Here is a 19,367-nt window from a genome sequence, read left to right on the forward strand (position 1 = left end):
ATGGTAGTCACTATGGTGCATAATTCCTGAATGTCAGACAAGTTTCATCCCTGTGGGGCAAAGCTCTTGCCGGAGAGGAAATTAAAGCCTGCCGTGAGCTAAGGGAGAATGGAGAGAGTGTAAAAAAGGAACAGGAAAAACTTGTGATGGGCCAGGTTTTATCCTCCAGATCTAGGAACGTTTCCATTTCCAAACTACGTAACAGATTTTGCCTGCAGAAGGCAAAATTTTTATCAGCATGTAAATTAAGGTTAGCTTTCTAGCTAGTGTTTGTATTGAATCAGAGTCTGCATAAGATTCTCTAAACCATAATTTATATTTTTTACTGTTCCAGGTTTCTCTCAGTCTCTATTCCCTGTAAACCACAGCAGTATAATCAGGGAAGAGTTGGGGGTATATGCATGAGTCATACCCTAGAACATAGCTATATGATGCTCCCTTCTCTAATAGTCCTTGATTCAAGATATACTCGGCCCTTGATTTCAAATTTTCTTCACCTATTTACATTCTTCAGCATTTTATCTTTTTCCCACCTTCTGAATCAGGACATTGGATTTTGCTGATTTAAGAACAAAAGTAACTTTATCTCTCAAATTGCATTGCATAAAGTAACCACTGGGAATTAGCCAGGCTGTGTACTAGTGTCCTACCATCTATGCATTATCAGAGAGAACAGAAGCCCAAAGCAAAATCCTAGAGCTTTCCTCAGACAAAATTCACATTGGGATTGATCTTTGCAAGTCAGGCTTATCTTTATTGTTAACTGGAAATACTTCCAGAATACAGGGAAAAGTAATGGTATGAAAGTGTGATGCTACACCCCATATTTTTAAGGAACGATGTTTTTGAATATGAATATGCAAAATTCAAACATGCTTTATGCAAAACAGGGTAAGCTAACTATGATTCAAGAGCCTGTGACCCCCAAATGTGCACATTCTATTTGCATGCATGTGTCATTATTGTATGTGACGTTAGAAATATTAGGTGGAAGCCTATTTTATTAGCACAAGTCTTCTAGTGAAAGCCATTAGTGATGCTTAGGAACTTAATGGCCTGGTGCTTAAAACAATGATCTGTAAATGGTTTTGTTTTTTCTGGAAGCCTAAACTAGGGTTGGTACTACAAAGACATGTGACTTTGCCACCTGATCCTGGAATCCATCTTGAATTTGCCATTTTTTCCCATTGGGATAGGGATAATTGAATAAAAGATTTCTGCCTTTGGGAAATTCTGTTTAAGGGAAGGGAATCAATCAGTGATTGTCTTCAGCTGGCTTTTGAAACTTTCCCACACCCTAAAACAACACACCAGAAGCTGTTAGCCCCAAGACAGAGGTAAGACCAGCTCTTATTTGAAGGATTTTACCTGAAATAAGGACTAGGGTGACAAATATGATCTGTAACAATCTCTCTGCCTAAGGCTACTATTGTTTCTATTTTGGGATACATTTGTATCCCGAAATAGAAACTGCACAGCCAAAAACCTCACTTGAAATAGCAGGGCTATTTTGAGTGTGGTGTTTCATTCCTGCTGACCCTTGTCGTATGAGAATTACTGGGAAGTTCAAAACAAACACTTCACAGTGTAGCCTGCACTGGGTTCAAAATAAGATGCCTCGAAACAGGTTACACAGTTTTGTGCAACGCAAATTGCAAAACTTATTTTGAGCTAGGGCTACAGTGTAGGCATTAGGCTTAGCTGGCCTGTTTTCTTTTCTTTTTACTTGGTAACTTACGTTGATTTTACTGTTTTCACTGGCAATTACTTAAATCCTGCCTTTTTATACTTAGTAAAACACTTCTGTTTCTTACCAAACCCAGTGTAAATAACTATTACCTGGGTGGGAACACCAGCTGTGCATCTCTCTCTCTTTCGTTGATGAAGAGAGTGAACCTTCTCTCTGTGTAAAGCTTTTATACAGTGTAAGATGGATTTATTTGAGGTTTTAGTCCCTTTTACAGGCTGTGCTCCTGAATGCTGCCAAGTTCCAGGGCTGTTACCAGCATCTGTGTTACTCTACTGCGGGGCTATTACCCCACCTCTGTGTCTTTGCTGAGAGAGACCAGAGCATCTGGCCCAGCAGGACAGGGTGGTGGAGTGCCCCCAGAGGGCCGGTAGTGGACTCAGTGGTATGATCAGCACATTGGGTGAGAGTCTCAAGGGGATCTCTGTGATCCAAACGGTCACAAAAAGGTGTTTACACAACAGGCCTGCGTGGCTAGACAGTGTTTTATGGAACATTGAATTTGGAAGGATTCTGGTTTTTGGTCCATGCATAGTCAATTCATTCCCAGAAGTAAGAAAAGCAGCGGTAATTGTAGTGGCCCTTATAGCTGGTATGCAGAACAGCACCCTTCATAATCGCGAGTAACCCCTGACTGCTGCAGCAGTGAGAGAAATATCAATACCAGTGATCTTGGTATGTTGGGAGAGAAGCCCCAGAAACTGTGCTGTATTTCCTTTAGCAGTGGTAAAACGCTGAATCTGCCATGGTGAAACCCAGCACTGTCTCTTTAACACCCTAGGGAAATGAACCATGGGGCCTCACTGAATTAAAAACACTTTATGTAACAATCCCACAGTTTGCAGATTTGGCAAACCCAGAATGAGTGCTCTGTTTAATCCAGCTAAAGAATGAAAAGACTTTCTGCAACCACCTGCCAAAGACCTGAAGAACAAAGGCGGTTTGTGCTGCACATGGATTTTCCTGCCCACGCTTGTGCTCCTGGTTAAAGCCCAAGTTCTGACAGATGTTGCATATTCTGCAGGCCAAAGGCAGTCTGAAAAATATGCTCATTAGGCTTTGGCAGGGAGGGTTATGACATATCCAGCTCCTGGCATGGATTCCTGGCTCCCTTCTCAGAACTAAGCAGATTCAGTCATTGGAGCTTTGCCTCAAGTTGTAACAAATCTGTGTTATTCTGCACTTGAAACAGGCATCAAAGGTTGCTTCAGGTAGGAGAAGTAAGGCAACCCTAGTGACAGAAGACAAGTCTTGCTAGCTTTGCAGCTCTCAGACTTGAGGGTAAAATTCTCTTCTTGGCAGATTTCCATGCTGTTGTCTTCCCTCCCAAAGATATGAAGAGGAGCTCAGCACATACAGGGCAGCAGAAGAGGAGAACAAAAACCCCACCAGGAAGAGACATGGCTGGATTCTCTGGCCCACCGGTTCACAGGGCACAAAGTGAACATAAAGTAGCTGGAGACTGACCCGCCAAAGTTACCTTCTGCAAGGGACTCGCCAATGCTGCAGAGCTCTTTCTCTCTTGGCAGTCACCTGATTACGAGTAGGACATCTTCATGTCACCCTCCTATTTGTGAGTCCACTGATGGCTAATAAGCCCTATTCTGGAGCTACAGGTCTTATCACAGAAGGGGCAGGTGTTGGTAGCTGATGGAGGAGTGCGGGGCAGTTTTTGATGCTCTTCTTCTTCTCCACCTCTCCTCGTCTGCACTGCGGCAGGATTTCTCGAATTGCACCACCCCCTCACTGATTACTGCTTTCCACTGGGGACAGTCCTGGGAAAGGTCCTCCCAAGTGTTGACACCGATGCTTCACTTTTGCACGTGTGCCCTCAGCATGTCCTTATATCGCTTCTGCTGGCTCCCAACGCTTCTCTGTCCTTCCTTCAACTCGGAAAACAGAATCTGTTTTGGGAGGCACTGACCAGACATTCAAACCACGTGACCAGTCCAACAAAGGTCTTGATGAATGATAATGGCTTCAGCGGTGGTCATGTTCCACTGTCCCAGGACACCAGTGATCATGTGCCTATCCCCCCAGAAAAAAGGAACTCTTGGCTGCAGAGCTAACACTGTGCCCACTCCACTGGTCAGCTTCTGACTTCCTGCACTGAAGCCCTTCCTCTTAGCATGACAGAAGGCAAGCAGGCAGTGAGCTGGGGCTTGAGAGGGCACTCTGAGGAGGGAAGAGAAAGGTGTTCAGGTGCAGGAGATTGGAAGAGACACAGCAATGGAAGTTGAGCTACATCTGACTTACAAATGAGGTGTAAGTTAAAGTGGCTTCCTTGCAGCTTTAATTTGCACCAGCACCAGGCAGCTCACCAGCCAAAGAACTGGGACAAGCCTCCTGGAACCAGAGCTTGGGTGCCCTGGAGGTCCAAGCCCATAACATTTTGTCCTAAAGAACAATCTCTTACGTAGCATTGGTCCAAACTATCCCAGCCCGCGTCTCCCATCCTAACTACAGGTTGAGGGCTCTGGCAATGAAATACAAAGGAGAAACAGTCCTATACCACAGTGTCAACTACAAACATTACACTATTTCAGTAGGATGCTAGCACAGTCCTTTCAATGCTACTTTAATTTTGTAAACCCTTGTTTTCATTCACTTTTTGTACATTTTAATATGAAATCCGTTTCTTTCCCAGAATGTTTTTGTGTCCATTGCTCATCCCTCCTGGTTTTTTATTGTAGGGTAGCATGTAAGTGCTGAGCTGTGCACATTGGTTTGTCATTGTGCAAGTACCCTAAAGTGCTGGGCTGTCCTTAATCAGTTGGTACTGCAGTGTTTCGCAGAATAGCTGGGCTGGTTGCATAGGTTTGTTATTGTAGGATTGTTTGTAAGTGCTTAGCTGTGCAAATTCATTGTTTTCTCACTGTCGCATGCTCCTAAGCACCAATCAGATTTTTAGATTTGATTGTAAAGGGTTTCCAGTTTTTTAAAAGGAAAGAGCAAGGTCTTTAATTAAAAATCAAATACCGAAGAAATATCAAAACAAAAAGCAGTCAAGTAGCACTTCAAAGATTAGCAAAATAGTTTATTAGGTGAGCTTTCATGGGACAGACCCACGAAAGCTCACCTAATAAACTATTTTGCTAGCCTTCAAAGTGCTACTTGACTGTTTTTTGTTTTGATAGTGTATAGACTAGCACGGCTTCCTCTCTGTTACTGAAGAAATATGTTAACTTTGTACTAAGGAAACTGACAAGAGGCTAAAGATGGTTTGCTTTGGGTGTAACTCCCACTGACAAGGGAGGCACTAATTCACTTAAACACAATGGGCCCTGCAGAACCTCTGCGTCTGTCAGAGTCAGGCTGTAGCGGCACTTGGATAAGCCTGTCAGGCACTGACAGAGCTTTGTAGATGTGGCTGCCTACACAAAACTAGCATTTGCCTGACTCGCTCCTTTGTTTCATTTCATCCACCCTGCGCCACGCCACATAAGGGCTTGTGGCCACATTTTTTTGTTTGAAATGCAATAACTATTCCCACCTCCCTCACAGGGAGCATTGGAAAATAGGACAAGGGAATTAATTTTGTCATTTAAACTGCTGGACGGGATAATAAAGTGGTGTGTGGATAGTAATTCTACGGTTTCTGTATTTCTAAGGCACAGCTTTCTCATGCTATCGGAACAGCCATTACATGGCAGCCGTAGACATGAAAATAATTCCCTACAGCCAGAGGAACTGAACTCTGTAGTGGCCTCTCCTAAATGCAGCTCAAGGCCAAATTCTCCTCTGATTTCCACTCTAACCCGCTTAACTTAATGAAGTTACTCCAGGTTTATGTGGTGTCTCTGAAAAGGTGATCAATAGGAAGGACTCAGAACTTGATGACATAGTTCATATAGCCCACAGCTGGGTATTTTGTCACCAAAAGCAATGACTCCTGACTCCTTGCAAGACCCCACACCTGCACAGGAGGTAAGTTATATGGGTCCATGATGCCTGGGCTCCACCAGCATCTAGGAACAGGGGCCCAGCTCTACCAAGGTCTGAGCTTATGTTTTCAGAGCTGTCCATTCATAGAATGGACCAGGGCAACCACCCCAGACCCCCAGCTTCGGAAAGTTTTGTGCTTCAGGGGAATGCAGAGTACAGGATGGCATGCAGAGTTAATGGGGGCCCTGGTGCCAGCAGCTGTGAGCGACCTGGCCCTAGCCTGCTGTGTTGGTTTCTGGTGTTGCTCAGGGAAGAAGCCAGAAAGAGGTGAGGTGTGAAAAGGCATGGAGGAGGCTTGGAGCAAGGGGCAAAGCAGATTGGGGTGGGCTGGGGCTGGGTCACTCACTGTGGCTGGCACCAGGCCCCCTGCTAATCCCACAGGCTTCCCTGAAGTGTGGAGCTGGGGTGGGTGCCCTGTCCCCTCCTATGGGTGACACAGCTGTGCTTGGACCACTCTGGTGGGCACCATGAAAAATTAAACAAATCTGGAGTCCACAATGCACCAATTGGTGAGAAAGTGCTGCTACCCATCCCACAGTTCATTAAGCAGTGGGCTGAAGTCTGACAGGTAGCAGGAAAAAAAAACCACAACAGTAAACATCACGAGGCTTCCTCCTAAATAGGTAGAAAAAGGGGGCCAGTTTCACACACGCACAAAAATCTTGCACAATCACTAGTGGATTCTCCTCTGAGTTACATCAGATCAATTACTGCAGCAGCGCAGAAGAGCATCACAAGTGCATTGGTGCACAGGTTGGCTCAGGCATGGCAATTTTATTGTCTTTAATTACCACCTCTAAATGAGAACAATATTGCCATGGGATGATTTTTCAGCTAAAGAGGATGTTGCATTAATATTGTTTGCCCTTCATTGCCTGTTTTCCTCACTGTGCAGTTGAAATAAATTTTTATAACATCTGGTTGCTCCAATCTGCACGATTCAGGGGATTTCAGTTTATTTTCTTTGTCTACCCATTTGGTGGTCAAGCTGTGTTTGACTGGAGACCTCTTCCTCTCATTGTTGCTTGGCAGTTGGCAGGTGGGCCTCCCCCCCATAAAGATGTCAGCCACGCACACAGCAGTACGAACAGTAATTTCTGAGGGAACTTTGTATGGACTAGCGAGGTCTTTTGGCCATCACTGAGAGCTAAGAATTGATAAGCTTTGTGGGGGAGGAGGGACAAGAAGTGGTCAAATCCTCCATTCAGTGTACAGCATGTGACCAGATATTCATCAATGTAACTGAGAGGAAAAATTGGCATATTATTTTGAACATAGATATCAGACAAGAGACTCAAGGGAGAAAGGGGAGGGACCAGGTGGAAACAGGAAGTTTCATCTAGGCCAAACCTACCTTGAAAACAGCTGGCTTAGAGAGCTGCCCCCCTCCCCCCGGCAGCTGTAGTGCTAGCGAAAGCAGGTGTGCACTGGAACGTACCTGCAGTGAAATGGGGTGGGCTCACCCTGGGGTCTATGACAGTGGAATCCAGCACAGAACCTGCCAGATTGTCCCAAGTATCTCCATCTGGAGCTGTTTATGCACTAGTGACTTGCGGGTGGCACTGGATAGACATGAGTGGGGCCCGGGTAGCCTGGGAGGTGTTTGTTTATTGAGCCTATCCCACTGGCAGCTGCTCCAGCAGCGTGCATACGGAGTCCCTGCCAGAACCTACTTCCAGCCCATGGTGAAACCTCCTGAACCAAGGCAGCTGTGCAGCTACCAGGGCTCACCACCCCGGGTTGAATTCCATCTGTGTGGAGGACCCAGAGGCTGGAAAGTTGGCTTTACAATCCCATGCTGCACAACTAGGTCAATCGTGACTCATCCGGAGCAGCTGAGCTGATTCATTGTGGTGTCTGTTGGTTTTACTGTAATTTGGTGGGTGCCTCTCCTGGGGAAGCACTGCTGCAGAGGTCAGGATGCCAGGCAGCTGCTCCCTTGGCAGAAGACTGAGCCAGACACCGAACACAACAGATTCATCCCTGTCATCTCATTCTCTGATCCCACTGGACTTCCCCAGGGAGGAAGATGGTTTGCAAGTTCCAAGCCTACAACCTAACCCTGAAGCACCATGGGCTCAGCTTGAAAGGCATCTGTGCCGCTGCCCTCTCTTGACATCACATCAGCCTGCCAAAAGCCTGTGTTGTGCTGCACCAGGGGCTCATCCACCGGACGCAGGAAGCAGCATGCCAATCCCAAAATGAGTCAGGCCCCTAAAATCATGAGATTGACTTAAAGATTATGACTTTTTAAACAAAACAATAAATGCTGGGTTGTTCTGGTTTGCCAGCTGGTTCCCGAGCCTGTAGGGTTCACATCTGAAAACTTTAGAACTGTGCAGGTCCCCAATCCTCAAAGGTATCTTGGTTCTAAACCTCCCCTGAAATTGAACCTGAACACCTTTGGGCATCTGGGAGAGGCCTTCTTTGTTTATTTTTCAAATGAAAACCGAGACGTTCACATAATCACATGCCTCAAGGAGGCAAAACTTAAAAGACAAACCAGCCAAGAATGTAAGACTTGCTGTGAAATCGTGAAAGCTGGACACCTGGAGAAAAGAAGAGAGGGCTGGCGGGTTCATCAGGGCTGGCTCACAGGAGCCCAAGTGCTGAGGAGGGAGCTGGCTGCTGAGCCTCTTCTGGGCTTGCTTGTGACACTGATGGCACCACTGCAATGCAGACATTGTCCTGGCTTGTTCAGCATTCAGACTTTCTGCCCAGCACCTGAACATGAGCCCAAATATCCTCGGTTTCCTCCTCTCTCTGTTTAACCCTCCCCTCTTTTTATCCCTCTGTACCTCAGTTATACACCATTCATTCTGCTTTGCAGGGAACAGGCTGCATTGCTAGGGGATCTGCCCTGCTTTTGGACTCCCCTCGCACTGAGGTGAGGGGCAGCTTTGCAGAATCAGAAAGCGCAGCCTTGGTGCAGAGGGGAGCAGTGCCTTGCATGACTTGGCCATGACTGGTTTAACTGTGTCAGCGCCTCTGCCAGAAGGACGGTGCTTAGCATTGGGCTTTGGGAGCAGAAGGTGAAAGAGGGGGATAGTCAGGACTGGGTATCCACCTCTCCAGACAGGAGCAGCAGATATGAATTGGGATGGCAGCTGTAGGGAGAGCCATGGCTCAGACCTACTGTGGAGCAGTGCACACCAGCAGCGTATGAATTCCTTGGAAGCTGAAAAAGCAAAGCAAGGAGAAGCCATTTGCAACGGCTGCCCTAGAGCTAGCCCATGCAGCAGAGTCTGCGGGAGGAGAAAAGAATGCCTTTGATGTGAGTAACTGACATAATGGAAGAAAAACTGTTCCCCTGAATGAATCCTTATCTGCTTGTCAGCAGCTTCTGGCTGGGAAACAAAGCAGAGGGTGAACAGGAGGAGAGGTGATTTGGTGAAGTAGCAATGGAATTTTAATTTGCTCTGACTGACACTGTTCTGACCTACTGCCTGGGTTACCCTCCTCACGGGCTGTTGGCTACGTCCTCGAGCTAGAGAAATGAGGGTAGGACTGTCAGTGTCACCGCACACACCCCGTCTGTGAGAACCGTTAAGCCCCTGCCCCTCCCCCCTAAACACACAAATTACATGGTTTAAATCAGTGGTGGGCAACCCACTGCTCACAGGCCACATGTGGCCTATTGTGGTTCTATGTGTGACCCACAAGATGTTTTGTTTACTGTTGCCCACACACCAGGCTGCCGTATTCTGCTGGTTTCCGCTTGCATAGGTTTCTTCCTACTAAGGCGACAGGCACACAAGGCGAGGGCACGCAAAATGAGATGTACATGTCAACTGTGAGAGCCATGCGCTCCCTCTGCATCCAAGCAAAGCGCTGCTATGGTTCAATCAGCAACCTCCCTGCAAATTCCAGCTGGTTCAGTGCAGGGAGCACAACTGCCCTGTCCTAGGACACCCTCTTGGTCACAACAATCCTGCTGCCCACTGAGATGAAGGAGGGCCACATCATCAGCCTCTAGCTGTGGCTGCCCATTGCTGGTCTACATAACATATAACTAAAAGGGGGAGGATACAGTTTCCTTGTAAAGAGACCAAACCCTGTCACATTAGTGCTCAGCCTTCCTCTGTCACCTTCTTTCTCCACAGCCTCTCTCAAGGCCTTCTGTGCTTTCTCCCCTTATGGGCGATCTGGCAGTGTTGTCAGCTCCATGCTCCCTCTTCCAAGGCTTCTGTGGCAAGGTGCCACCTCCACCGTGGCTCAGACAGACTTTGGGGCAGAGGGAAGGCAGAAGGACCTGTTGGCCTGGCTTGGGGATGGGAGCCCACTGCTCCTCTCTCCCCAGCCCTGCTGTTGGCACTCTCCTCCTCCTAACCTGCTCCTGCTACGTTTGGTTCCCGCACAGGGTCTCTCACACTCCTTTGCCTCCTGTCCTCTCTCTCCTCCTTCTTGCTCTGTTCGCCTGCTTTTAAGCCTCCCTGCAGTTAGCTCCTCTGGGCCTTGCTAACTGATTACCTGCACCACACCCTATTGCCTCTACCTGGGAGCTCCTTCTGCTTTTACCCTAGCCCAGGCTGGGTTCTGGGCTTTCCTTCCACCTGGGGTCTGCTGCCCTGACTCTGTTAAAGGGACCACTGTGAATGAGAGCCGCATAACACAGGCTGGAGAATCTGTCTGCAGCAGATCTTACAGAAAATCATCCACTGTGGAAACTCCACCACAAGTCTCGGTGAATGGTTCTAATGGTTAATTATTCTTACCGTAAATATTTATACCTTATTTCCTGCCTGAATTTGTCTAACTTCAACTGCCAGCCATTGCATCATGTTAGGCCTTTTTCTGCTACACTGAAGAGACTAGTACTGATTCAACCTCCCTAGTCTTGCACCCTCGGGACCTGACCGACGCTGAATGAGAGAATTTGCCGGCCATGGGACGTCAGTACCGTCCAGCACATCACCAACACTTCCACTGCTGACCGGGCTCTGAGAAGACATTTAGGGGTGAATTACAGCTAAAGAACAGCACAGAACACTCAGATCCATGGCTGGTGGCTGTAAACAAACTTTATGCGACCACAGGAAACTTGGCCACATCTGTGATAAATGGTCATTCAGCTAACTAAAATCATGCTGGACCACAGATGTTTCTGAATGAGAGAGTTCCAGATTACAGAGGTTCAACCTGTGCTAAATATTTGTAGCCCATGGAGGTATTTATAGATTATGATCAAGCCACGCTGTAGCCTTCTCTTTGTTAAACTAAGTAGACTGTGCTCCTTTATCCCTCTAAAGTAGTGATAGACCAATCCTTTAATCATACTCCTCTGACCCCTTTCCAGTTTATCAGCATCCTGTTTGAACTGTGGGCACCAAAACTGGACACAATATTTCAGCAGCCAGATACAGTACACTAGTGCCCAGTGCTGAGGTAAAGTAGCATCTCCACTCCTCTTTGAGATTGTCCCCATTCCTGTATCGAAAGATCCCATTAGTCCTTTAGCCACAGCATTGTTCTGGGAGCCTGTGGTCTTGTCCACCACAACCCTCAGCTCTTTCAGAGTCACTGCTTCCTAGGACAGTACATGTAACTTTCCATTCTTTATGTCTAGATGCATCCATTTACATGTAGCTGTATTAAATCACATATTGTTTATGCCCACCTTACCAGGCAATCAGGCTGCCTGTAACAGCGCACTATCCTTTTCCTTGTTTACCACACCCCCAATTTGGGGGTCATGTGTGAAAGGAAGTGAGCCCCACTGAGCTACGTCAAGGGGGCAGGATTACACCTGGGTCTCTAAAAGACTGTCTGCAGACAGGAAAAGGAAGAGTGATTGAGACAGACTCTGCCTAGAGAGAGAAACCATGGGAGACTAACGTTAATTGGCTGAAACGCAGCAGCTGCAAGATGTAAGATTACCACATATCCCCTGGGAGAGGAGGCTGCGAAATCCTAGGCCCCAGGGGGGAGCTGTTTGGGTTTGTTTTATTTGGTTGATTGGATAATAAACCTGCATAAAGGAGCCTTGATGTAACTGTCTTCGCTTGGAAGCTGGAGAGGCGCCCTGCTGAGCCCTGTGAACTAACTGTATTCACAAACAGAAGGATGGCCGAAATTCACTGACCGAGATTTTGCTGGGAATTTTTCTCCCATGTCTGGAAACCAACGGGAGGCTTATGAACGGTTTAAAACCACACACAGTTTATGGTCAGTGGAGTAGTTCAGGTTCCACTGTGAAGTACAGAGAAAGGGCAGATAAATGACCTCTTGTACCAGCCTGGTCACAGCAGGCTTCACGTTGTATGAATTCAGTATCTTGGAAGCTCTGCAACATTACAGGAACATTTCAACGTGGCCCTTTGGGCCTTCCCAAGCCTGATGACTGTCAGGAATTCTCCAGCTGTTGCAGTACCCCCAATGCAGTTCCACCACTTAAGCACCAGAGTCAAGCACTTCGTAGCTCTGACATTTTATTGTCAAGCCCTGCTCTGAGTGTAGTTAGACATGGCGGTAAGAGTACCAGCGCTACCTACATTATGGTGTCCCATGACAGCCTCAAGAATCAGCAAAAGTGCTAGGGTTACACACACCACTGTGAACCAGGATAACTGCCTAATAATTGTTAGATGAATACAATTAAGCTACAAAAAATTATTCACACAGGGCTTAATCCCTTCCTGCCTATATTGCAGCCGGAAGACAGGAGGTGGCTGGGTTACATCAGTGGCCAGCACCAGTCAGAGGCAGTTAGCTGCCTTTCTACACTGTGCGCCAGGATGGGACAGGCAACTTCCAGCCCGAGGGGCACAAGGGGTGAAGTAGGAGGGAAGAGATGACCTCTGGAAAAACACAGGATTGATCATCCCTCTCCTCACCTCCATTTCATGGGAAGCAGCTCCGATCCCTTCCCTCCTGCACCGCACTGAAAATCTGCTGATTGCTTCATTCTGGTGTGAACCCTGAGAGAAATCTGGGGTGGGGGCTGGTGACCCCTGCATGCCTCCCACATGATACCTTGAGATACCAGGTACCAGGAGAGGGACAGGTCCATCCCAGGGTGCTCAGCCCAGCCAGACATGGAGAATGGAGAGCACTGAGCAGGGATGTTTGTGTCAGGTCGGTCACCCAACCTCATCCCCATTTGAGAGAGGGATGCAAAGTGGGTGACACCTCTCCCCGTGGAAACCTGAAATATAAAAAGATAGATAAAGGCTTCAGCTGGGCAGGACTTCTTTTCAACAGGCGTTCTGGCAACTTGATGTTAACTTGAACGTTTGTACTGTATAGTTCTGATTGATTGCCGCTAAACTCACGTGACTACAAATAATTTTACCAAGCGTCCCATATTTCAGCATAGGGAAATATGGTCACCCTTGAATACATGCTGCCTTTCTCCAGTACATTCTGTTTATGATGTAGGCCTCACCAGGCATGTAGGTAGTGTTATTGTGGTGCACATGAGGAAACGGAGGCGCAGAAGTGCCGTGACTTGCCCAGACAGCAGACAGTCTGCCGCAGAGCCAGGAACAGAGCCCAAGACATAGGACTCCCAGTCTTGTGCTTTAGCCAACAGACTGTGCTTCCGGTCTGGGTGTGCAAAACTAAACAGGGTGAGAGTGATTTGAGTTCTTTCACACTGGGCTGCGTGCTCATGGGGAAATTCTTCCACTTCCCCCTACGCTTCATGTTAGACACGAGACAAAGCCGCGCTGGAAACAGCTACCCCTTTCGTCAGCACAGAACCCAACGTTGTCCTCCGTGGTTATCACTGAAATTATATCCACACTGGGGTTCTCAAACTTCATTGCAACACAACCCTCTCCTGACCATAGAAATCAGAACACGGCCCCTTATGGGCGGTAGGGAAGCCTGAGCCTGATGAGAACCACTACCCCAGTTGGCAGGGGCCCGATGCTGAGCCTCTCTGCTCTGGGGTGGGGGTGGAATGCAAGGACTTCAGCTACAGGTGTGGGACCTTTCACCTGAACCCCATGGGCCACCTCAAGAATAACACCAGCCCTAGTGACCTCATAAAAATGGGGTCTGACCCACAGTTTGAGAACTGCTGATCTACACTATGCTGGTATTGCAAAGTTCCAGGGCAGGAATGCTTGAAGCAGGTAAAACTTCGGCATTGATGACACCAAGTTACATGTTGGTGTAATAGATATTTCACCTCCATTTCTGGAGGGACAGAAAATTTGCTCGTATTGCTCTGCAAACTACAGCCCATAAGCACGTTAGACCAGCTGCCAGTGCTGCTAGTGCATTTTTCTGCGGGTTTTATAATCATAGAATCCTAAGGCTGGAAGGGACCTCAGGAGGTCATCTAGTCCAGCCCCCTGCCCAAAGCAGGAGCAACCCCAATTAAATCATCCCAGCCAGGGATTTTTGCCAAGCTCCCACTGCGGTAGCTGAGCACATTCCATGGAAAATCATTAGTGACAGTGACATTCGTAGTGGACTTCACAGAGAGCCAGCTCTTCTCCCATTCAGGGTCATACTCTGCTGGGGTCCAGAATTTAGATTCTGATTTTTTTAAGATTGGGGTTTTTTTGTACTAGTTTCTGTTGCTGGCGGTAGTTTAATGGGCATAAAAGGGTGTCAGCAGTGAAAGTCACTCTTAAGCTGCGTCTACACGTGCACGCTACTTCGAAGTAGCGGCACTAACTTCGAAATAGCGCCCGTCACGTCTACACGCGTCGGGCGCTATTTCGAAGTTGAAATCGACGTTAGGCGGCGAGACGTCGAAGTCGCTAACCCCATGAGGGGATGGGAATAGCGCCCTACTTCGACGTTCAACATCGAAGTAGGGACGTGTAGACGATCCGCGTCCCGCAACATCGAAATAGCGGGGTCCTACATGGCGGCCATCAGCTGGGGGGTTGAGAGATACTCTCTCTCCAGCCCTTGCGGGGCTCTGTGGTCACCGTGGGCAGCAGCCCTTAGCCCAGGGCTTCTGGCTGCTGCTGCTGCAGCTGGGGGTCCGTGCTGCATATACAGGGTCTGCAACTAGTTGTTGGCTCTGTGTATCTTGCACTGTTTAATGAAAGTGTGTCTGGGAGGGGCCCTTTAAGGGAGCGACTTGCTGTTGAGTCCGCCCCGTGACCCTGTCTGCAGCTGTGCCTGGCTCCCTTATTTCGATGTGTGCTACTTTGGCGTGTAGACGTTCCCTCGCTGTGCCTATTTCGATGTTGGGCTGAGCAACGTCGAAGTTGAACATCGACGTTGCCAGCCCTGGAGGACGTGTAGACGTTATTCATCGAAATAGCCTATTTTGATGTCGCAACATCGAAATAAGCTATTTCGAAGTTGGGTGCACGTGTAGACGTAGCCTTAGATAGCAAGCCTGTGAGTATAGATCTAATTCATTTGCATGTAACATTTAGAAATGTATTGGCCCGGATGGGGCTTTAAGCCCCCGTCTGGTCTCGGAGAAATGTGGGATTGTAGTCAGTCACATACCCTACCAAGCACACCCTGCTGGGGGAATCCAAGCCTCTGCAGCCCTAGATTCTGAGTCCTGATGTTCCCCCAGGTTTTGGATCCACTGCACTGTCAGGCTATGCACCTTCTGCCTCGTACCCTCTTCTGAGAGCTGCAACTCCATTGAGCTGCCTGATTCCTCTTGGTGTGGCACTGATCCTTCACCCTCCCTGGTACTTACACACAGCCCGCTCCGAGACCTCCTCCCCAAAGGTGTGAAGTTTCTGGTTTAATTGAACTCACCCAGGGATTCCCAGTCATTGTGAAGCAGACAACACACATGACGTGACAGATACACACGCTCACCCTCTTCTCCTCCAGAGTCAACCACGTTTATGCTTCATTACAGTTAATCGTATAAAACGCAGAAGCATGCACATCATTCAAAGCAAGAAACCTACTGTGTGTCTCTTTCCATCTCACCCTTCCCAGCAGCGTCCAAAGAGGGTGTGCCCTGCCTCATGCAGGCTCTCAGATGGTGAGTGCTTGCTCGCTCGCTCGCTCTTAAGGGACCAATGCGCCCATCTCTCTCATTGACTGGAGAAGATGGGACCCTGAGCAGACAAGCTTCTGAGCTTTTTAAATCCTTCAGCCCCTGTGCTGGATGATGCTCTTGCCAGCTCTTCCACGTGAGCATGAACTCCTGCCAGGTGACTTGGCCTCCTGCTAAACCAGTTATTCTGGGTAGGGACCAATCTTCTGTCTACAGTAACTAGATTTTGGGTTTGTAGTCAATTACCACTTGTCGTTCTCCTGCCACCAACCTCTAGAAACTTAACCTAATGTGGAGGTAAACACATCAAAGGCAAAAAGGCTAGGTGTTCAAAATGGAGTTTGCAGCCTGACACAGACACCCAGGGCTCATACTGTTCATAAATTGTACAGATGTACTCCTGTCTCATCACATGTTGCCACAACAGCTCCTGCAGGAATTTTACCCTCTCATTGAGCCTGTCACTCATGGCGGGGTTTCTCTGAAAAGGTGCAGCTTACACAGCCTGCCTGCTCCACTCCAGAGCCAGATGCAATCTGGCGTGCACTAGATAATAATGCAGAACACATTGCTGCAAATAGCACATCTTAGGCCAAATTAGGAAAATGAGGGGCTGCAGAACAGAGGGAAATTAAAGTGACAAATTCTGCCTACATTTCCTTCTCTCAGATGACTTCCTTTTAAGAGCATGAATTGTCCTATTTGCTGCTGACATGAACATAAAATACAAAACACACTGAAAGGGGAACTTGAAGCCAAACCATCACCTTCCTCTCTCACATGTTGAGAAGTAGAGTGGGCAAAATGCTTCCACTTTTCTTGCCAATTATGGGAATGCAGAAGGCCTTGCATGCTCTCAGGTTCACTATCCCAACCACAAAGCATACATCGCGCCAGCAAGATGTTACTTGTCCCAGAAAAGATATCTTTTGATTTGACTCACACTGCACACCATTCAGCATCCTGGGGTTCTTGTGAAACATTACTCCCTTCAGAGGAAGGCTGGGTTACAGTCATGGGCAGGCAGAAAATATTGATTTCTGTGACCCTAGGCAAGTCACTTAATTGTTATGGCGTGGACAAATTCATTCACGTTTGCAGTGTATCCATATACTAGAGCAGTGATGGGCAAGATATAGCCCACAGGACAGATACATCCCAACAAGCCTTCAAATCCAACCTGACAGAACAAAAACTAAATCATAGAATCCTAGAACTGAAAGGGACTTCAGAGCTCATCAGGTCCAATCCTGTGCCCTCAAGGCAGGACCAGCACCATCTAGAACATCCCTGTTAAATATTTATACAACCTGCTCTTAAATATCCCCAGTGATGGAGATTCCACAACCTCCCCAGGCAATTTATTCCAGTGCTTAACCACCCTGACAGGAAATTTTTCCTAATGTCCAACCTAAACCTCCCTTGCTGCAATTTAAGCCCATTGCTTCTTGTCCTATTATCAGAGGACAAGGAGAATAATTTTTCTCCCTCCTCCTTGGAACCCTCTTTTTAGGTACTTGAAAGCTGTGATTATCTCAGCTTTCTCTTTTCCAAACTAAACAAACCCAGTTCTCTTCATCTTCTCTCCTAGGTCATATTTTCTAGTTCTTTAATCATTTCAGTTGTTCTTCTCTGGATCCTCTCCAATTTCTCCACATCTTTCTGTAAATGTGGGGCCCAGAACTGGACACTACAGTTTAGGCCTAATCAGCACAGAGTAGAGAGGAAGAATGACTCCTTGTGTCTTGCTCGCTACACTCCTGTTGATGCATCCCAGAATCATGTTTGCTTTTTTGGCAATAATGTAACACCGTTGACTCATACTCTGCTTGTGGTCCATTACGACCCCTAAGACCCCCTCCATCCTAGTCAGTCACTTCCCAATCTGTATGTGTAAAACATTTTTTTCCCTCTCCTAAGTGGAGTACTTTGCATTTGTCCTTATTGAACTTCATCCCATTTTCCTGAGACAATTTCTCTAGTTTGTTGATATTTTGAATTCTGACCCTATCTTCCAAACCACTTGCATCTCTCCCAGCTTGGTACCATCTGCAAAATTGATACGCTTACTCTGTCATCATCATCATCATCACCAACAAAAACAACCAAGAACTCAGCGCCCATTGGTGTCCAATGCTTCCCTCACTATTTCCCTCCATCTTTCTCTGTCCAGTGTGGAGTGGCTTAGTTTCTGTAGCCTAGCTCCACACCAATCTACTATATCATCTACCCATTCTCTGTGGGGTCTGCCTCTCCTATTCAAACTGTCCATTATACCAGACTTTTTGCTCATTGTTTATTCTGCAGATATGCCCGAATAGCTGTAACTTCTGTTGTATAACCTCCTGCAATAAGCTCTCTTTCGGCTGTATCTTCCTATACAATTCCTCGTTGGTGACTTTCTGCATTGATCCTTTTCTCAGGATCTTTCTATAACAACTCCTCTTGAAGGCCAATATCCTTCTCTTCGAATCTTTCATTATCACCCATGTCTCACATCTGTACAACATGCTGCTGAATACACACGTTTTCAAGACACACAACTTCGTTCCTAAGCTAATCACTTTGCTTTTCCAGATCTTATCCGTGGCCTTCAAACTCACTCTGGCTTTTCCTACTCTATATTACACTAGCTGAAGATATTGAACAGAAATGGACCCAAAACTGACCCTGTGGACCCCCACTTGTTATTCCATTCCAGCATGACTGTAAACCATTAACTATTACTCTGTGAACAGTTATCCAACCAGGTGTACAACTAGACATCTTTGTGTGTATTATATACTATATATACACACACACATATACTATACATCTATATTTCAAACCTGGAATTTAGATGTAGCCACAGCCGTTGTTTATAAAGCTAAAGGTGATCAAATTGAATACAGGAGTCAAATGACAGAAACTACAAATCACCGGGAGGTGTGCCAGGACTGCGGCTGCTTCAGCCTGGCTGGAGCACCCCGATCCGTGGTACGCATGGAGCCATCATGAATGGCGACTGCTTTGCCCAGGCTGGGGGCACTCCCAGGCTGGACTGCTGCAGATGAGGCTGGAGCACCCTCCAGCCACAGTGGTGCTGCAGGCAGGGATGCTCCAGCTGGGCCAGAGCAGCCAGTGTGCTGTGAGCAGGGGCATCCCAGCCACACTCCTCCCCTGCCCACCAGTTTAATCAGCTAACCGATTAAATGGGATTTTCCATCCATAGTCTGTCTGGGAAGAAGGTGCAGGAGCAGGCTGAGGGTGGGGTGTTTTGGAGGGTGCAGGAGTGAGCTGGGGTTGGGGTGTCTGGCTGTGGAGAGGGTACAGGAGCAAGGAACAGTGCAGGAGAGCACTTGGAGAAGGAGAGCTGGGCAGGAGGGGATGAAGGAACTGACCAGGTCTGGGAGAGCTGTGTGGCGGTAGTGGGGTGGAAGGAGAGGGATGGGGATGCAGGAGCTGCCCACGAGGGGGGACACTTCGCTGTGGCTCTGCACTCCCTGCCACTCCCAGGGACTGCACTCCGCTGCTCCTATTGGGCAAAATCTGCCCAATACGGGCAGGGAGGAAACCCACCCATGAGCAGTTTCCAGCACCCCGTTCCCCCCGCCAGAAGGAGGGTGAGTGGCAGTGTCCAGCACCATGCCTCTTCTCCCCCTATGCCAGATCCAGCCCATAAGGCTCAGGGCTTCCCACCCCAATGTAGATACTGCTTTGAATGAAAAGGTGTTGATGTAGCTTTTAAAAGACTTCCTC

The sequence above is a fragment of the Carettochelys insculpta genome, chromosome 7, assembly GCF_033958435.1.
Source record: "Carettochelys insculpta isolate YL-2023 chromosome 7, ASM3395843v1, whole genome shotgun sequence".
Lineage (NCBI taxonomy): Eukaryota > Metazoa > Chordata > Testudines > Carettochelyidae > Carettochelys > Carettochelys insculpta.